The sequence below is a fragment of the Eucalyptus grandis genome, chromosome 7 (assembly GCF_016545825.1).
Source record: "Eucalyptus grandis isolate ANBG69807.140 chromosome 7, ASM1654582v1, whole genome shotgun sequence".
Lineage (NCBI taxonomy): Eukaryota > Viridiplantae > Streptophyta > Magnoliopsida > Myrtales > Myrtaceae > Eucalyptus > Eucalyptus grandis.
In genome coordinates, this window is record NC_052618.1 from 48,811,837 (window position 1) to 48,816,860 (window position 5,024).

Genomic DNA, 5,024 nt, shown 5'->3' on the forward strand with positions numbered 1-5,024 from the left:
AATGTTATAATCTTCTTAATATTGTGTGGAGAAACAAACTATATTTATCATGACATCGTAATTTATGGAAAAGGTGTATATTATAATTGATATCCGGAAGTAAAGTTGATTATCAGACTTTTTAAATAAATGTAGTTGCTTATATTGTGAAATAGACCTACTTAGTATAAATTGGCTATGATTGTTTTCTCTGCTTGCAAAGAAAATTAAAGAATTATTATTCCTTAATTGTACAAAAATTAGCTTACCATAAAAGAGTTATTATGTGAAGAAAATTTGATCCAAATAGGAAGTTTCCTAATTTAAATAAGTTTTCTATTTTGGATCAAATTATATCTATATATATATATATATATATATATATAAGAATTGGGTCTTCTGTTGTGAAGAGTGTCAAGGAGATGGCTTTTTCGTGAATTACACCATCAAGCAATCTAAGATTGTTGAAGCTAATTAATTCTGGTGAATAAAATTAGTGAACTCCTTTATGAGATTAAGATATTATTTTGTGAAGAATTATGATGACTAAATATTTTGTGAGTTATTTGATATAATTAGAGGCTAGAAACAGTTAGAATACTTGATTGACTCAAGTGTTATTGTAATTTCTATTTTATTGCTTGATCTACACCTATGCTGCTCTCATCCTAGAGTAAATCTAGTGGATGAGTTATTTCTTAATTCTATTTATCTTATTATTTGATCGCTTATTTTTAGCAACCGTTGTTGCATCCTAATCCTTATTTCTTCCAAATTAGTGACCAAAACCAAAATCGATCAAGCCCATCATCACTCAGATTCATAGGGCCCAAAAATATGGGAACAAAATAATGTCAAGAAGCAGTGAATTCACGACCGAACTCACACGCAATCATTATTCCTAGTATAAACAAACGAAAGTTGAATAAATAAACTATTCAATTGATGTGGTAGCACTTAATCCAAAGTTATAATGTACATATCTTCTAGTAGTTGAAGTAAGATGCATGCAAACTTATAATACACTCATAGCCCAAGATTCAAAGTCCTATAAAATCAAGAATATTTTGTGCACGTTGTTCGGAAGGTTGGAACCCTCCCGAAGGCTATAAGATGCCCTGAGGAGGTCTGACGGATCACTAAGTACGCATAAAGGCTCCCTTTGCGAGGCGGTATTAGTACTTGGTATAGGCTTCCCGAATCCTATTAATTTCAACTTGATTTTCTCATTTAATTATTGAATTTGATTTACTCTAGAGTAGCCAATAACCCTTTTGGGCTGGTTAATAGCTTTGGCGTCCATCTTACTCTTTTGAATTTGATTATGCTAGATTAATCTAATACCTTGTTGCTAGCTTTTCTCTTTTAAGTAAGACGTTTTTCATGTGGTATTTCCATTTTACTCCTGAACATGGTTCTAGATGTCCATGTACAAATACTCAAGCAAATTAATCAATAATAAAGCATATAAAGTATGGAAAGCAAAATAGCCCGAGCCACATGGCGCAAAATTAATACAGTACCTCGTTAATACACCCTGGAAAACACTCCCGAGAGTGGTAAATGAAAGTATAATCAATGAGGAATCCAAACCATGGATGTCTTAAGTTGCCTGTAGAGCCCCCACAAATACTCAACCCCTTCGTCTTCCGCCTCAACCGCTACGTCTCCCGGTCGCTGCATCGCCGATGCCTCCCGTCTCGGCTCCGCTGCATCTACGCCGACCGCATCCGCAGCCCGAGCCTCGCTCTGGTGCCGTCTCTGTCTCCCCGGCTCCCGCGAGGTTCCGCTTGCGGTGCGTTCCGAGCTCCGCTGCTCCTCTTGGCCCATTCGGCGGACGCGGCTGTGGCGGCGGGGAGGCGGAGTCGACGGTGAGGATGGGAAGGAGAAATCGGTCGTGGATGGAGCCGAGGAGGCCTCAGGGCGTCACCTCCGATGTGATAATTCTCGACGTCGGAGTAAGCCCCTCTCTCTACGTGAATGTACGAGCTAAAGCTTCGATTTTGTTGATGCTTGTCCAACTTTCCCTGATTATAATGCTGAAAATGTTATTACGCGGTGCGTATCCTGTTCCTTTTTTCAGTGTGCGGCCACTTCAGTGTCTCTGTTTCGTCTCTGCAGGGAATGACTTGTGGGGGATGTGCAGCGGGTATGAAGAGAATTTTGGAAAATCAAGTGAGTTTGCCACTCTGCTTTTGTCTTTCTTGTAAGCCATCTTTCGTATGAAAAGAATCGTCATCGACTTGAATTAAACCAAGTGTGAGAACTGTCATTTTCTGAATGTGATTTGAACCCAGCGTGTTCTCTCTTTTTTTCTGCTCTAGCATTGGACAGCCTCAAGTATCTGCTGCCAGCGTAAATCTTACAACCGGGACATCTATTGTATGGCCTGTATCTGAAGCCAAGGCCATGCCTAATTGGCAAAAAGAGTTGGGAGAAACACTAGCAAAACACTTGACAAATTGTGGCTTTAAGTCTAACCCTTGAGGTAAGTGGTTTTATTCACCATCTGCCTGTTGCAGTTGAATGGGGTTTGGCTGACATTCGTGGATGTCAATGCCGCATATAATGTACCTTTTATCACAGATTTTATGTGTCGAAGACTCCATCTACTAGTTGGAAGTACGAGTTTTTATATCTGTAATTTTCCCTGTCATATAATGCAAACTAACTCCGAGAAGAATATTTTTAATGCTGGGGGTGGTTGACAAGTTCTCTGAACGCTCTCATAGATTTGGTTTTGTGACTTTTGATGAGAAGCAAGCAATGGATGAGGCTACTGATGCTATGAATGGGATGGACTTGGATGGGAGAAATATCATTGAGGAAAAAGCTCAGCCTCAAGGTTCAGGTAGAGACCAAGATGGTGATTGCAGTTGTGATTGTGGCCCTAATAGGGATAGTGGTACTCGAGGAGGATCAGGAAATGACTGCTAAATCAGGACTGCTCTGGTCCCTACGAACACCGTGGTACAGGAAACTTCTGTTTGGGGGAGAAAGAATATTCCTGATAGGTATGCACACAGGTTTCTTTTCAGATATATTAAAGCAGTTGATGCTGTGCTGATTGAAAAATATTTTGTGCTTGTAGCAGCGCAATTGGAGGTACTGCTGTTACTTGCTGGAGCCAAAGTCCCTTATGTTGCATCTCTCCTTTATTGTTCTCTGGGTGGACAAATCTGCTTGATCAGTCTTTTGATGTGCGAACTTTGGCTAAAAGATTCAACTATTTAATGTCCGTGAATGCTCGTTTTGATATTTTGGTCTGATGACATTGCTTGCTTGACTTCAAAAATCAAATTTGGTCTTACTCTATCAATGCTATAATGGGTCCTGGATTCTCTTTGGGTTACATACTTTAGCACTTGCAAATCCATCTGAGATCAATCTTGGTTGACTTCTACATTGGCATTTGCGACTGCGGAGTGCAGACAGCTTTTCGGTGTCTTGATGGCTCTTTTGAGGATAGGGCGAGAGATTGACCTGTGGAAGTATTGCCTTTTCTCTTTGCAAAAGGGAAGCTGCCTTAGAAATGAATGTCCATTTTGGCTATGATTTTTCAAATGTCTTAACTTTTTGAAAAGGAGTTAAGTGGGTAAACTCTATGTTTTCTTATACACATCTGTTATGTGAGCTTTCTGTCTATAGTTTGCACTATATTAACTCACTAAGCTTTTGGCAGGATTCTTGGCCGTTTGTGGTGGTTTGATACACGGTGCCGTTACTTTCGTGTTGTAGGACGTGGTATTAGTCTTAAAAATTCTGAAAAGTCCTTATGGTCTCAAGAAGCTATTCATATATGCAATTAACTTGGTAAAATTCCGTTTCACCCTTCACACACTGTACTGATGGAGGAGTTCCTTTCTTGGTAAAACGCGGAGATCTTTTGGAAGCGTTAGCGTTGGTGAGCATGGCAATTTGATTTGCATTGTCTTCTTCCTAGCGATCTCCGGTATTGTATCACCATCTTCAGTGGAAGATTGCTGGTCTCTGTCTCCTCTGTTTGCATTGATCTTCGCTACACACATTCAGCCAGTCATTTGTGATTGATCATGTATCTTCCCCCTTATTTTTTTAGAAGTTGTGCTTGCTCCATCTAAAATTCGTACAGGATTTGATACTCTTGGAATAAGAAAAACCGGATATGATCATCTCCTTTTCAGTTTTTCTCTGCAGTTACTTGGTTAAGGTTATCGTACATTCTTAAATATGGCTCCGTAAATGAATATTTTCTTTTCCCGTTGCTTGTCAAAATATTTGGAGATCAAATTGGCAATATGTGCGCGGCAGGGAAGAGTACACTTCTTCCTTGTTAGAATCAGAGAGGAATTTAATCAAAGTATTGGTTAATTTTCAAATAGAGTTTGACAGTAGATTCTATCAGTTTTCTGTTAATCTATGCGACTTTCTTTATATAGTTATTTCTTCAATATCTGAACTAATCACATGCATAACTTGATCCCTAATGTCAAAGACTTTCTTAATAGATTTTTCATAATTTCAAAATCATTCCGAGTCCCCCAAAAAAAAAAAAAAGCTGAAATAGGAAACCCAAAGGATCTTAATCATTATGTTACAAAGTACAAAAATGTCCATTGGAACGTGGTGACTGAATCACCATATGAGTTATAATAACTCCACACTAGGAAATAAAAACCTAAATAGCACTAACATTGACATGCGATACAAGACACGATATGCTGACACATCATTTCTCAAAAAATAGAAAATTCCAACACGTTGGAACAAGTGTATTAGAAATATATGTTTATATATACATAATAAATTTTCTTTTTATGATTATTTCAATCAAATTAATTTGAATCAAATTCATAAATAAATAAATAATTAAAAAAAAAGCCCAAAATGAATATACATTAAAAACATTAATTCAAAATTTATTAATATCCTTTATTGTTTCAATTTGACAAATTCAACTCTATTTCAATAATTCATAAAACTTGGAGAAAAAACAAGTAGTCCATATTCGGAACCTGCATGTTAGATATGTTGGAAGAGGAAAAAAAAAACTTAAAAGGTGAATT

The 5,024-nt window shown here is 37.6% G+C and overlaps 1 long non-coding RNA gene across 3 annotated transcripts; it reads left to right on the forward strand.

Annotated features, from left to right (window-relative positions):
- Positions 1-1,908: 1,908 nt before the first annotated feature.
- On the forward strand, positions 1,909-3,223 carry LOC104428187. Of its 3 annotated transcripts, none has more exons than XR_005553325.1 (5): positions 1,909-1,937; positions 2,101-2,154; positions 2,304-2,467; positions 2,740-2,993; positions 3,071-3,223. It is a non-coding gene; the product is annotated as an uncharacterized LOC104428187 (long non-coding RNA). The 3 variants fall into 3 exon arrangements; XR_005553324.1 differs by having other exon boundaries at positions 3,074-3,223; XR_005553326.1 differs by having other exon boundaries at positions 1,910-1,961; positions 3,074-3,223.
- Positions 3,224-5,024: the final 1,801 nt, after the last annotated feature.